This window comes from Ornithorhynchus anatinus, chromosome 1, assembly GCF_004115215.2.
Source record: "Ornithorhynchus anatinus isolate Pmale09 chromosome 1, mOrnAna1.pri.v4, whole genome shotgun sequence".
NCBI lineage: Eukaryota > Metazoa > Chordata > Mammalia > Monotremata > Ornithorhynchidae > Ornithorhynchus > Ornithorhynchus anatinus.
Window position 1 is genome coordinate 46,509,089 of NC_041728.1, and position 16,259 is coordinate 46,525,347.

A 16,259-nucleotide genomic window follows, 5' to 3' on the forward strand; every position below is an offset into this window, starting at 1 on the left:
TAGATAAAACAATCTTTCATTCATATATTTTAAGTAATTCCGGGAGTTCTTATTATATAAACAACAGTGGCTGCCCGGTTCAGTTAAACCCAGATTTTAATTTATAAATTTAAACACACTAAAATTATCTATTTGCCAATTGTACGGAGCTACAATTCTACATTTATTTTCATTCAGTAATTACATCTTCAGTAATACACACATGTTCAGTGATTAAAATAGCCATATCTATCATTTAGATTATGTAGACATAAAAACATTAGTTCAAATGATAGCCAAAGATCCTCAGGTTGCCTTAAGTGTTAGTTGTAATTGAGAGATTCAATTTTTAAAATGGATTAACTTTTTTTTTTCAAAAGCATTGCCTGTGCTCTCTGCAGCCACCTTTCAGAAGAGTGGGAAAGGCAGCTTAAGATCACACATTCTATCATGCTTATAATACAAGAGAATTTGCAGTGCACACTACTAACCACATACAAAATGTCTAAGATTGTCCCGGCTGCCCTACAGTTAGTATTTTTAAAAGAATGGATGTTTGGCAACTGTGCTTATGAGACAAGATATTATAGCCTTAAAACAGGAACCCTGGGTTTGATGATTGCTGTATTTACTTAAAAGGCTCAACAGGTATCATCCCCAACGCTAAAACAGTTGGGAGTTTAAAAAGAACCCCAAAACAGACTTTGCAGCACATTATTATACATCCAAATAGTATATTTTCCACTGCCCAGAACCATGTGCTATGTTCCCATAAAAAGTGGGCCAATCCACTACTCAAGGCTTTACTTTCTTGGAGGCCTATTCCTCAAGAGTGGCCTTTCTATAATTATGTCAGATGATGGGACATTGAACAAAGCTCCTAAAAGGACTATATGCCTCAAATTTCGACTGTAGGGCCTCCTTAAAATGTGAAAAGCCACAACTGGATTTTGTGGACATGATCAGTGCCAGTGAGCATAACTCTGATTGGGAGAGGATTCCTCCTGGCTGGCTGGGGAACCAAAATATGCCTATCCATTCAATAGTATTTATTTTTTCATTCATTCAATAGTATTTATTGAGCGCTTACTATGTGCAGAGCACTGTACTAAGCGCTTGGAATGTACAAATCGGCAACAGATACAGTCCCTGCCCTTTGACGGGCTTACAGTCTAATAGGGGGAGACAGGCAGACAAGAACAATGGCAATAAAACAGTTGAGAAGCACTTGTGGTCTAGTGGATAGAGCACGGGCCTGGGAACCACAAAATTCTAATCCTGGCTCCCCCACTTGTCTTATCCTACCTGTACTTCTCCATTTTTGAATAGTTGTTCTAGGCCATAATAGTAATTGTAATTGTGGTATTTGGTAAGCACTTAATATGTGCCAGGCACTGTATTAACCACTGTGGTGGATACAAGAAAATGGAGAAGTACAGGTAGGATATAGGATAATCAGGAATTACACTGCAGGAAATAAATTCAGGTTCAGTCAAAGTAAATTAAACTCATAGATCATCTACCTACCTTGCTTCACATGTCAGTAGTTTTTCTTCAGTTATTATAAACAAGCTCAAGCCTCTAAGTGATTAAACGATTTTTAGGGCCAGTTAAGGTCTCTAAATTTAAGGTATAAAAGATCATACCTTGCGTAATGACTTTCTAATTTTGGGAGGAACATTTTCTCTGTTTATTCATGTCTTGGAAGGTTGGACTCCAGAAAGCTTTGAAATTTGCTGAGAATTACCTAAACAGAGATCAGTAAAATCAAGAATGTTTTAGTAGTCGATGCAACAAATACACTTAAAGAGTCTTAATTGGTGGTCATGCCAGTCCTTAAAGATTCCAGAAACAGCTGCTGTACAGACATATTGCTTTATCCTAATTTAATGTTTTGTGGTTACTTGAATTCTGGGTGCATAAGGCTTTTCAAAGTTTTCTGTGAAGTATTTTTCTGCAAAGTATACTGCTGGGAAAAATAAGTCTTTTGATTAATTCCAGGAGCTTCCATTTCAAGAGTACTGAACAAACTAAAACCATAAGGATCAGAGCACAGAGAATAGGAACTGTCAATAGCAACTGCTGATTGCATTAACCAAAAGAACAATAGTAAAGCTAATCAAATCTTAATAGATTCAGCATTGGCCATGGCATGACAGAAGATTACCAGTACTGTGTGAAAAAGGTGGCGGTCAAAGTATCGAGGAGATTCCACTAGGGATGGTTTTACTGCTATCACAATGGACTCAGCTTTAAGCGAGGCTATTAGCTGGTTTACATGAAGTGATCTGGATGTCTTAAAAAAAGAATACAGCTAGAGTATTTTGCTATAAACCGTAAAAAACATAAGCAGCTTTGATAATTTGAACATGTTTTCAGACCTTAAAATTGGTTATAAATACTTGCAACAATAGAAAATTTGTAGTGTTGACTAGCCACATACTTGGGATTAGCAAAGGAATTTAGAGCCCCTCCCCAACCTAACTTGAAACTATTATTGACTTTCTCAAACAATAAACCTGAACCAAACTTCTGGAATTTTCTGAAAAAAAAGTTTATTTTCCTTTTTTTTCCCCTTCTTCTTCTTTTGCACTTCAGAACTTCCTGGCCCCAGCCCATCTAGAACTAGAACCATGAAAATACCACCCAAAAAGCTATTGTCTTGGCAAGCAGAAAACACTTTTACAAATTTCAGAAGGAATGCTCAGGAGATTTACAATCTTTTTGGTTCAGATAGGTTGAATAAGGTTAGGATAAGCAACCAAAAGTTAAAGCCTTAAACAAACAGACGTGAACTTCTAAACTTCAGAGGTACACTTATTTTAAACACATATTGCTCTCTGTTGATTAACAATACTTCCCATTCATAGCTCCCAGATCTTGTATAATCTAAGCCCAGAGTGTGCTTTTTTCAGAAGGTTTAATTTCAAAGAGAAATGGAAAAATGGTTGGATAGAAGTTTAGGAATAATATAAATGGGATGGTACTGATAGGCTTATGGACTCTGAGAGAGAGTAGCTCATTGACAGAGATTTTATTATCTTCCTTCTCTTCCTCTGTTTTCTCTTCTCTCTTCTCTTCTTTCTCCTCCTTGTCCTTCTCTTCCTTCTTATTCCTATGTGCTTCTAGCAGCACCCACATTATTTTAGTGTGGGCTGATGAAGAGATTTTGGAGCACCATCTCATCCACAGTAAGTAGTGTGGTCTAGTAGTACAGCAGATGCCTCAGAGTCAGAAGGATCTGGGAACTAATTCCAGCTCTGCCACTTGTCTGCTGTGTGATCTTGTGCAAATAACTTAATAATAATAATGGTATTTGTTAAGTGCTTACTATGTGCAGGGCACTGTTCTAAGCGCTGGTAGATACAGGGTAATCAGATTGTCCCACGTGAGGCTCACATTTTTTAATCCCCATTTTTACAGATGGGGTAACTGAGGTACCTTGCCCAGGTAAGTGACTTGCCCAAGGCACACAGCAGACAGGTGGCAGGGTCGGATTAGAACCCATGACCTCTGACTCCCAAGCCCGGGCTCTTTCCACTAAGTCACGCTGCTGGCACTTAACTTCTATGGGCCTCATTATCTTATCTGTAAAATGGGAATGAAGACTGTGAGCTTCAAATGGGACAGGATCTTCTATCTACCCCAGTGCTTAGTACAGTACCTAGCACATAATAAGCACTTAACAAATACTGTTTTTTAAAGTTTTATACAAGCTCATCATAACTTAAAGGCATGTAGAAGAGGAGATTACATAATGAGGTCAATTCTCTACCAATGTTGGAGAGGCACATATATGGGGATGGACAATTGCTTGGCCCTTTCAAGAAGGCACTGCTACTCTTGTTTATGTGATGATACACATTCCTGAAAGAGAGTCCGCATGGGTTGAATAAGACAGAAGCAGGTGGGATGACTTCACAATGCTGTAACTCCTTGATGGTGCCAGATTCTATTATTGTCTTCCAAGGTAAACATAAACCTTTCTCAAGTATTTCTTCCCCATAAAATGGTGTTTGTGTATATATATATGTGTACATATATATATATATATATATATTCCCTATAAACTAAAACCTTTACGTTCTACTGGTCTTGAATTGTTCTCAATTCTAGAACCCAAGGCACCATTTGAACATGCAACACAATTAAATACTTCAGTTTTCACAGATTAAATGATTACAGAAAATGGAATACAAAAAGCACACATATTCTTCTATATGATAATAGATGGACCAAATACTGTATTATGTAGCATACAGAATGTTGAATCTTCTTTATGAGAAAAACACTTCTGGTTATATTGTTATGTTTCATGGATTAGGACCATGAAGTGATATTAAGTGGGTATGTCTCCAGGTGAGTTATCCAGTGGTAAGTCAAAAAATGAAACCTATATTGCTTAAATCTCTTTCTATATCAAAGAGATAGATCACAATTTAAATGATACATTTCTCTAGGTGCAAATGTGCCCCTTCTCCGCTGCCGAACACAGTCATACTGCTGTGGCCAAGTGTACGCCAATATTTTTATTTGAATTTTGGATGGAGGGGGCAAGAAACAGAAGAAAAATTAGAATGCTCTACCCTTGACCCTCTCTCTCTGAAGGAATGCTCTATTTCTTCAATATAACCAGACAACAGTAGAAGCAGAGATCCAAAGAGTTCTGAACAAGAGGCAAAAGCTACGGGTGCAATCAATGTACACAAGCGTAGGCAAGGGAATAATTCAAAGGATTATATCTGAATGACTCAGCAGGTTGCAAAAGATGCCTTTTTGTTCATATCCTCATGCCTGGTTTATTGTTCAAGAAACTTCTATCTCTGCTTTCAAATCTGCACTGATGATCCTTCTCACAGACACAGATAAAACACACAGTGTGGATGAATTTTAATGTCTTTGGTCCCAAAGTGCTCCTGACAGGTTTACACGTTCTGGAGGCTGGTTTACAGATGTGGATAACACAGCCTACTCAGAAAGAGACTGCAGGCAAAGCAAATGGAGAAAAGCCTTAATTTTTAATGCCTTTATTGCTTCTGTACTTTACATAAAGTGTGGAAGGGTTTCAAATTAGAAAAATTTTAGGAATTCTCTATGACACCATTACACCATAAAAACAAATATAGTTTGTAATTTGAATAGGCCATTCTGATCCTTTAGCCTTGTAACCTAGGATAGTACTTCCAATTACCAATAGCAGGAGATAATATAGCTTCACAATTTCCCTGCCATTAAAATCAGTTTTAAAAAACCCCAAACTGATCATCATGGTTGAAGATGGACAAGAGGAAAGGCAGAGAAGAAGGAGGTAGACAAAGAGGAGAGAAAAGAGGACTGTAAGAGAAAGATGAGAGAGTGAAAAAATTCAATTTTACTTGCCCAGCAAATTGGAACAGCTTTGTACCATCTACACACTCACCCAAACAAAAAAAAAACACAGGACTATAAGAGTCAGGTAAGAATTTAAGAATTTGGGTGATGAAGAAAGCAAAATGTATATTCTCTTATTACCAAGAAAAGCAAATTATATACTTATTAGCCAATAATAATAAAATTGGGTATTCATTTAATATTTACTATTCTTTCATTTAATCGTATTTATTGAGCACTTACTGTGTGCAAAGCACTGTATTAAGTGCTTGGAAAGTACAATTTGGCAACGGAAAGGGACAATCCCTACCCAACAATGGGCTACTATGTGCCAAGGACTGTATTCTGCACTGGAGATACAATATAACCAAGCTGATCACTGGCTCTGTTCCACATTGGGCTCATAGTCTAAGGGGAAGGGAGAACAAGTACTTAATACCCATTTTACAGATGAGGAAACTGAAGAACAGTTATGTAACTTGCTCAACGTCACCCAGCAAGTGACAGGTCTTCTGACTCCCAGGCCTATGGTCTTTACATTAAGCTATGTTGCTTCTCAAAGCTGCTTTATTTAATCGACATTTTAAGCTGACAGGAGGATCCTTCTTTGCTTCCTTAGTGATGTGGAAAAGCTTAAACTGAGTGTGAGAGCATAAGACTTTCTATATTGCATCAATATCTTACATGAGTATAGCCTGGCAAAAAGATTTGGGATATAGCTCTCTACCAGGTAAAAAAAAGGGAGATGTTTACAATACCTGAAAAAATACTTTGATAATACTGTTTGGGACCTTCACTGTGTAAAATTACTAATTAATGAATATATTTTCCTTCCCAGGACATGAATACTAGTACTTTGTGCTATGTTTAGCAAAATGCAATGTCTACTGGGAAAAAGAAGATAACCTGCTGTTCCTTAGCAAGCAAATTGGTCTCTACCTATAAATTATTCTGCACGGTTAAAAAACAAGTTTCCTTTTATCTGGAGATATATGGGCAGCCTGACAAAACAACTGTAGATAATTTTAAAAAGTGACTCTGAGTGACCTGAGTGACAAAAAATTGCTACTAGATAGATAGGGTTTGACACATTCCTAGATGTCTGGCATGGTCCTACATCATTTATGAGAAGCTGGACTGTGTTACATTAACATTGAGAAGGTGAACATTTGCTTAGGTTATTCAGTAGGTGATGGTAGGCTATCCATTCTTAATGCCCTGCTTTAGGAACCCAGTGGAAAAGCAGACACAAAGATTACAAATGAAGCTGTTAAACTCTAGTAGTTTCCAGCTCCATTCTGTAGTTCTCCTGTCATCCTTATTATTATTATTATTATTCTCCCTTCCCCACGGCACATATGTATATATCTGTAATGTATTAATTTCTCTATTTATCTATTTTATTTATATTAATGTCTGTCTCCTCCTCTAGACTGTGAGCTCCTTGTGGGCAGGGAGTGTGTTTAATGTTATATTGTACTCTCCCATGTGCTTAGTACAGTGCAGCACAGAGTACAGCACATGGCAGGCATTCAATAAATATGATTATTATTAATAACAATAATACCTGTTCTCCTTCCTACTTAGACTGTGAACCCCAAAGCACTTAGAACAGGGCTTGGCACATAGGAAGTGCTTAACAAATACCATCATTATTATTATATAGTAAGAACTTAACCAATACCATGATTATTATTATAAAAGCATCCTGGTCCATTCTCTGAGTGGGCTATTACTAATCTCCAATGTCACTACTCATTATATATATATATATATATATTCATTATAGAGATTCTCATAAGTCAGATAATACCATGAAGAAATCTTATTGATCCATCTTTCTGTTGGTAGTAGGTTTACTGAACTGTGAAAGGGACAGACTTTCATGAAGAAACTAAAGGAAGGTTCTTACTTATTGGGAGCTCTTAATAATGTAGCAGTCCAGTCTAGCACCCCCATGGTAATTAGAGAGACATTTAGGTCTGCACATCCTTCAGTAAAAACACTAATGTATTCCAGTAAAACACAGAAATTTGGAGGGAAGTTAATTAAAAACGGAAGAGTCTGGCTTAAAAGGCCCCTAAAACCACAGGCTGGCTCAGGAATGCTAAAAATATCCCCCTATACCCAAAACTGCCAGACATCTATAGATTTCTAAGAAAATTCCAGGAAAAAGTCATCCTGAGCTTGGAATTTATAACTTGAATTTGGATTTCCCTCTAGATGTATCCATACTATTCAATCTCAAGATATTTCTTCCCCTAGATACACACTTTTTTCTTAGCTACTCTACTCATTCTACTTATTCCAAGGTAGAGTTGGTCAGTCACCTGATCTTATACCAGACAGTCCAGTTTTCACCTGGTCTGACTGCTTTCTGGTATATTTATGGCTCTGGACTCCTTTATGTCTGGCACTTGTATTTTAAGCAACGAACCTCACTTCATCTCATGTCATGCCATGTAGCTCTGTGGCTCAGAAGTGACAACACTGTGTCTACATAGACCTTGAAAAGGAGCACAATCCTGGAGCAAGAGGGTCCCTATCTTTAGTCAGAGATCTCTCTGGAGAAATACTCTGGGATCAGGCAAACTCAGCATACCTCCTCAAAATTCAGCAAACTGTGATGTTGGCTTCTCCCTCCCACTTCCTTCACTATCATCCTCTTAAAGAATAGATATACAGTCTAAAGTCTCCCCTTTTGAGGGCATTTGCCTAAAAACATTGTAGTTTTCATTATTATAGCAATTCTATTACACTAGTCGTGTCTGTATCCATGATGTCACCATGTCCAAAATAATGAATATGATGTCACACACACATCTCAATGTCTGATATTCTCCAGAGTCCATCCCCTATCTATACTATTGAGTGATCATTTCATAACTGCTGATATTCGTCTCTTAAAAGTGCAGTGGGGTTGTAAAGAAAAGTAATAGTGCCTGAAGTCTAATTGATGCTGCAGAATAATGAAAGGCTAGGGGTTCCAGCACTAAAATGAAGTTAGTATAGAAGGAGCAGCCTCTAGGCCAACTATATGTGATATAAAGAAATAAAGGTTCTAATCAGATTAGATGGTAGGACTATAAAAGATATTAAAGGGTAGATGAAAAATGAGAAGTCGGCAATATCTCCACACCTCTGAGTACCTGTCGTATTTATCAGGCACACTGTAGTTTAGCACCAAGCAGACTATGTTGTTTTCATTTTCCTCATGATAGCACAGAAATGTGAAAGCCCACCTTTGAAACAGTAATAAGCTATCATTATATCCATAGCAAAACTGTTTTTACTCAAGTTCATGAGTGTCATTCCATGTCCAGTTCACGGCACATCTGCTGAACTTCCTGAGACAATTCAAAAAACTGTGATGTTGGCTTCTCCCTCCCACTTCCTTCACTATCATCCTCTTAAAGAATAGATATACAGTCTAAAGTCTCCCCTTTTGAGGGCATTTGCCTAAAAACATTGTAGTTTTCATTATTATAACAATTTTATTACATTAGTCGTGTCTGGACTATTTTTGTACACACTTGGTGAATTTTCTGGCAGATGTACTAAATGCTTTGGTTGATTCAAACTAAGTAGATCAGACACAGTCCCAGTTCCACATGAGCCTCACCATCTAAGGTGGAGGGAAAACTGGTACCTTAATCCCATATTTACAGATGAGGAAACTGAGACAGAGAAATGTTAAATGACTTGCCCAAGGTTACGCAGCAGGCAAGTGGTGGAGGCAGGATTAGGACCCAGGTTTCCTGACTCCAGTCTCAGACCTCTGATTCCAGGCCCAGGCTCTTCCCACTTGGCCATGCTGCAGCTCAACTGCCACTCAGAGGGGTAGATAACAGACTCCAGGCCGTGGGCATGGCAGGAGGGAAGTGAGGGGACCAGGTTAGTGCTGAAAATAAGGTGGATTTCTGGACAAAAGGAGAAGCAGGCACAGGAGAGATCATAATCACACTGATAAAATACCCTTTTGAACAAAGAAGACCTAATGAAGAGTTATGATAAAAAGCACCAATACTAAGTTCCCCATTCAGCAGGATATTAATAATATTTGGTTATTCCCTTTATAATTGAAAACATTCATTGGGCATTTACTCTGCATAGAGCAGTGAACCAGGCCCTTGAAAAGACTCATAGAAGTATAATGCATAATCATAGTTCATGGTTTGTTTATAATCTAGTGAGTCAAAAAGAAGTGCATTAGTTAAAAGGGGAGAAGAATAGATAAATGTTGTAAATACGAGTGGACAATAAAACAACATGAAGGAAATAAATAGTATAAGTGCATGTGAGTGTTCAGGTGGATGAGGGAATGGCCTAGCTTTGAAGGAAGAGGGGAAACAGTTTGGCAAAGCAACGGAAGAGGCCATGTCAAATTGATGTAAAAATATGAGCAGTGGATAGGAAGCAGGAGAACTGAAAGTGAAGGACAATTCAGAGCTTTCCTTGAGAAGGGCAAAAGCCCAAGTTGCAGTGTAGAAGGAGAAGAGAGCAGAAGAAAGTCCTAGAAGCCAGTGTCATGAGTTGTTAATGAAAGTGCTGTTCTTTGTGCTATTAAAATTCTGGCATATTCCACTGTATCTTTTCGATCTGCATGTGAAGACATGCCTCAGAGTCAGCATTATTTTATTTTCTAAAATGATAAAATTAAAATCACAACTTGCTGCCCTTTTAAAGCTCTAAAAAAATAAGTGATTATTTTAGCTCCTATTTGGGTTTTTCAAGGAAATGTTTTTGACAGTGGTTTTGATGAACCTTAGTATTTCCTGGTCTAGACTGCCACAGACCAGTTTATGTTCTCAATGATTCTATTTCAAGTGGAAATGTCATTAGAAAGTCTCTTCACCCCAGCTTTCCAGTTAACTGCCTGACCATGTAAACTGAGCTGGATATCTCACAGAAGAAAGTACTTGGCACAGAATTTTCACATTTCCATTTCCTTGGGGGAAAAAGAAAGTGCACAATCATGGAAATGATGGAAAAATATTTTTTTAAGCCTTCAAACACTTTTCAATTACAAAAAAATTCAGTAAAAGTAAGGTAATGTTTTGGGTTTCTTCCCGTTTACTCGAACCAGTTCTTTTCTGTCATTCCTAATTTTATGTCCTCTAACTACTAAAAAGAGGAAAATGATCCCTATTTCCCTTTGCTGTGAAAATTTGATTTTTAACAATTTTCTCAAAGTTAAGAATTCATTCCTGAAGGGAACTTCACCAATTTGACAGCCACAGACCAACTGGCTGTGTTATATTGTCCCTGGGAAGACAACTTTTCACATACCCTCTGTTCAATAAGCACTGTTGACTGATTGAATTTTGGAGGCTAAAATGAAAAGTGTTCTTGAAATAGGTCAAATTTCACTAATTGGTTCCAAGTAAAACTCTTACTTGTTTCCTTTAGGGAACTGTGACTATTTCCTTCATGGAAAAAAGATGGTAAAAGAAGTACTCTAGTCGTTAAGAGGAAGAGCCAACCTTTAGAATTAAATGACTTTTTCTTTTCTGCACTCAACTGGCAAAGGATGTAGTTGTTGGAGTACATTTTACCACTCTGTTAAATCGCTTTATCTGTCTGACTTTGGATTTAACACTGTCAATACCACTAGCCTGCAATGTGTTGAACATAAAACAGAAGAATTACATGTCATGTTGCTGTTCATCCTTTCAGCTAGTTGTGTGTCCTCCTCACTCACTACCCCTTTCAGAGATATTCATTCATGAATGAAACTTGAAAATAGCTAAAAAGCTATTACATGACAAGGAGTGCTGACCAATTTATTTTGTGAATTCAGTTAGCATAGGCAAGATTTATAATTTTGACCTGAATCGTTGTGCCTCAAAAAATGATTTGTTATAAACCTCAGTTATTCAACTAACAACTGCAACTTTCAATTTCATTTTGCCTATTTGCAGACTTCCAAGAAACCCTGGACATGTTCTTTTCTAGTTTTCAATTGTGTGTTCCCCTATGCCTGTGTAACTATATAATAAGCAAATGCCCACAGAAATGAAAAACAGAGATGGTTGTCCATCTCTTTTGGACTAAAGCAGGATTTTTCCTTTCAGTATATTCGTAAATGTGTTGCTGGTTTAGTTTTAAACAGGAATGCAGAATTTTTACTCTAAATAAATATACATTACAGGATGTGGAATCAGTGTATGGCAAATGAGTACCTTGTTTTCCTACTAAGTGCCAGATGTATTTAGCTGTTTGGCAATAAAACAAATTCTGTAAATGTAACCTTTCCAATGCAAAAATATTCCTATTTTTATCTTAATTTGCATAAATATCCTGTTGTTTTTCCTGAAAAATGTTTCTGATATGCTGTAGAGCTCCAGAGTTTCACCAGCTTGTCTTGCTCTAAGAATTAAACACTTCGGCATTAACTAAACCTTGACAGGCACAGAAGAGTCCAAAGTCCAATCCATCCTGTTTTCTCCATTTTCTACTCTCATCCACAGGGCCCACTAAAGAAATAAGTAGGGCTATTGCATTCTCCATCCCAGAAGCACTACTGGAAGACAATGAAGCCAACATGTTTTTACAGGCAACCAGGTTTTCAGCTTAGTAAAAGAGGCCAGAGGTAAAAATCAATCAGTCGTATTTACTGAGAGCTTACTATGTACAGAACACTGCATTAAGTGCTTGGAAGAGCACAGTACAGCAGAAGTGGCAGATGTCCCTGCCTACAACAAGCTTACAGGGTAAATGCTTCTTGTGGGCTGTGGGAGCAGGGCCTCTGGTGCCCACCCTCTTGAGCCTATACTTCTTGGGACTGGACTTCACTGGCATGTTGCCTGCTCTTCAAATTTGTTGTGCTGACCTTAGTCTGTTAGGCCAAGTGTTTTCAACCTTTTGGAGAAACTATCACCATGCATTTTCACCTTCGTATTACCTCTTGTCACCCAAATAATATACTGCTCTCCATAAAACACATTTGTTTTGTTTTGTCTGTCTACTTGTTTTGTTTTGTGTCGGTCTCCCCCTTCTAAACTGTGAGTCCGTTGTTGGTTAGGGATTGTTTCTGTTGCCAAATTGTACTTTCCAAGCACTTAGTACAGTGCTCTGCACACAGTAAGCGCTCAATAAATATGACTGAATGAATGAATGCTGTGGGCTTAGTAGGAACCGGGTCGTGGCTCAGTGGAAAGAGCACGGGCTTTGGAGTCAGAGGTCATGGGTTCGAACCCCGGCTCGACCACTTGTCAGCTGTGTGACTTTGGACAAGTCACTTAGCTTCTCGGTGCCTCAGTTACCTCATCTGTAAAATGAGGATTAAGACTGTGAGCCCCACGTGGGGCAACCTGATTCCCCTGTGTCTACCCCAGCGCTTAGAACAGTGCTCAGCACATAGTAAGCGCTTAACAAATACCAACATTATTATTATTAGTAGAAAACAGTAGTAGTAGTAATAGTAAAGTTGTCGATCAGTCAATCATATTTATTGAGGGCTTACTGTGTGCAGAACAGTGTACTAAGCGCTTGGGAGAGTACAATATAACAGACATACTCCTTGCCCACAAAGAATTTACAGCCTAGCGGGGGACTGTAAACTGTAAAGGTAGTAGTAGTAATAGTAGTAGCAGTAACAGTAAACCTTGCATTGGGAATTCATCCCATCTGCAGCCCCACAGCAATTATGTACATATCTATAAATTATTTGTTTATATTAATGTCTGTCTCCCCTTCTAGACCGTAAGCTTGCTGTGAGCAGGGAATGCATTTTCCAACAATCTACAGTGTTCTGCACACAGGAGGTGCTCAGTAAATATTGATTGATGGATGGATTCATAATAGTAATATAGTATTTAATTAATGCCCACTTTTGCAAGATATGGTGTTAGATACTGAGAAGCCAGCAAATGAAGTAGAAAATAAGATCTCTGACCTTGAGGAACTGATGCCTTGATGATTCACAACTCATGAATTACTGTGCTTAACATTAAAGTTTAAAGGATGTTTCATAACCCTCCCAAGCGGCAATGCTGACTGAGGATGACGAGATGACTAGATGAATGAGGAGTATATATTGTTATCTTGAATAACTCAAAAACCCCTTTCTTGTTAAAAAGGACTTTTCCTTAGTTATATAATTTCTCTTTGTAATGGTCAGCTGAATCAAGACCCTGACAGCTGCACAGAAGTTAAGTTCATCCTCAATATATATATTTCTCTTTAAATGTCTTTCTTATGCTTATACTCATTTTCCAGGGCCTGGGACTTTTTTTTTTCTTTTTATGATTTACTTTCTCATATGTAATTTGGCAATAGATGACAATTTGTGTTGTACATGCATGTCATACCTTTGAGAACAAGAATTTTTAAGGTATTTTCAATTGGATCCAGTTTCAACAGCAAGATCTGATTTTTTCCTCTATTCATTAAACAAAACGGAAAATCATGAAAGGTGAGGAGGACTGAGAATGCTTAGAGAAACCTTTAAAAAATGTTTGGGGATTTCCACATCATTATTACTGTAGCTTCAAATTCATAAATTCTGAATTCATCCTGTATCAATATGTATTCATATTTTCCTCTGAATTTGGGGAATTTTCTGCCTCAACATAAATGGGTATTATTGTAAAATGAACTTTGCTTGCATAAATTTGTGATTTACATTTGCCAGTCTACGACTGTGAAATACAAATTGTGGGAAAAAAAAAGTTTGGGCTTTTTTTTTAAAAGAATGTAAAAATTCTTGTTCTAAGCTTTTTAGCCTTAGAAAAATGCTTAGTTCAAATTCAGTTCAAGCTCTGTGTGAAGGACTGACTGATTTAATTGGACTCTTCTTAGTACACCAGTGTAGGTAAAAGTCAATGCCTAAATCTGAAATACAAGATAAAGTGAAAAACAAACAACTGCCAGTGTTCAGAGTAGCTAGTTTCCTGGCCCCCTAGGGTGAGACATAGTCTTTCCTGGTTCAGGAGGGTATTGTATGTTATTGTATAATAGTATTTGTGAACTTCTTTCTGGCTAACTAAATCAAATGGACTGTAAATCTCCATGAAACATGTTGCTAACAGTCTCTTCAAAAACAAACCAAAAAAGAACCCAACCCTAAATGTAGTCATTACAAAACCCTTCTCTAAGAATATCCTAGATCTGGGGCGGGAAGGAGAGGAATCTGACCTCCTGTCTCCAAGTAAAAGATGGTCTTTTTCTAGGGAAACACAACCATGTACTGCAATTTAATTTAACCATTCTTTTGCTAAGCCACATGTTCATCAACTAACTAGAAATGGCAGTCGACTTGGAAAATTAGCTTTTGCACACTATATAATAGATTTAACCTTTCAGTTTGACCTTCTATAGTGGCAGCTATTCGTTTCACTTTGGAATCATCTTTACTCAAAAACCTCAAAGAACCTTGCAATATATAGCTGCCAGTCTTAATAAAGCTCATACCATACACAGCTACACCATAAGTGTCTTGAATATAATGTGCTACCAATAAAGAGGATGCTAGAATCCAGGGATATTTATTCCTGGGCTCATACCTGCTACTCTGCACCATTTTCCTTTACCATTATCAAAAAGAATAGCTTTTATTTTCTCTGGAGCACATGAATTATGAAGGTTGGGCTTTGGGTAAGCTGCCATCATAGAATCTTAGCTAAGGGCTACATCAAAAGCACAGGAATTATTAGCCTTGTTTCATGGCCAATTCCTGACTTTTAAAATGGAATATGGGAGAATATCTATGAATGGAGTGCAAAATTACTATTCTCTCTAAAATGCATTACAGTGGGTAAGGGATGGAGGGGAGGAGAACCAGAAAAGAGATAAACGCATAAATTAAAGGAGGAAGAAAAGATTAAAAAATATAAGATCAGTTAACTATCTTGAAGTTGCATTTAGAGAAATAAAAGCTTGATCAGGAGCTCATGTAACCACTGATCTAGCCCGTGGTGCTTTCCTTTTCTTCAGGAAACACATCTTGCTTGACTTCAAACTGAAATATAGGCCAATTCAAACCTATGTCATAAGTAGACGAGAAAATGACCAGAACACCATGATCAGACTATGATTCAAAAAGCATTTTTGGAAAGTTTGATTTTCTCCTATAAATTAAAAATGTTGGTGTTTGTTGGTATTTAAGTGCTTACTATGTGCCAAGCACTATTCTAAGCGCTGGGGTAGATACAGGGTAATCAGGTTGTCCCACGTGAGGCTTAAAGTCTTAATCCCCATTTTACAGATGGGGTAACTCAGGCACTGAAAAGTCGAGTGACTTGCCCAAAGTCACACAGCTGACAGGTGGTGGAGCTGATTAGAACCCATGACCTCTGACTCCTAAGCCCATGCTCTTTCCATGGAGCCACGCTGCATCTCTTCCTTTATTAACTCATCCTTACCCAAGCAGTATATTGGCAACAGAGCTAGTTTCTCTACTGACAATGCGCAAGCTTCTGTTTCACTTTCAAGGCAGCTGATTACTGTAGGAATTCCTCTAGCCACCAGACTCCTATAATTTAGCCACAATCATCTTCTAATTATATATGGGCCTTGCACCCACCCCATTTTACATATCTGCTCTCTTCACCCATAACTCCTCACATGTTATGTTCATCCTCCCGATCTCACCTTCTAGCTGGGCCTCACTTTCAACTTTCCCACCTCTGTCACATCACACATGTTTTTCCTCCAACTTGGAACCTTTTATTTCCCAAATCTGAGAGACTACAACCCTTCCCAAACTCAAAGCCCTCCTAACAACCTATCTCCTCCAATACATGACCTTAGGTAAATCACTTAACTTCTCTGTGCCTTGGTTACATCATCTGTAAAATTGGAATTTAAGACTGTGAGTTCTATGTACTGTGTCCAACAAGATGAGCTTGTAGCAACACCTGCACTTAGTACTGCCGGGCACAAACTAAGTACCTAAAAAATACCATGAA

At 37.8% G+C, this 16,259-nt stretch overlaps 1 protein-coding gene across 4 annotated transcripts in view; it reads right to left on the minus strand.

The window, feature by feature from the left end:
* Window positions 1-16,259, minus strand: part of FLRT2 (fibronectin leucine rich transmembrane protein 2) — a 94,683-nt gene that overhangs the window by 9,555 nt on the left and 68,869 nt on the right. The window contains exon 2 of one of the 4 annotated variants that reach the window (XM_007669040.4): window positions 1,626-1,726. The exons of the other annotated variants lie outside the window; for them this stretch is intronic. The gene's annotated coding sequence lies outside the window, so the exon portion shown is untranslated. The remainder of the gene's footprint in view (window positions 1-1,625; window positions 1,727-16,259) is intronic. 4 annotated transcript variants of the gene reach the window in all.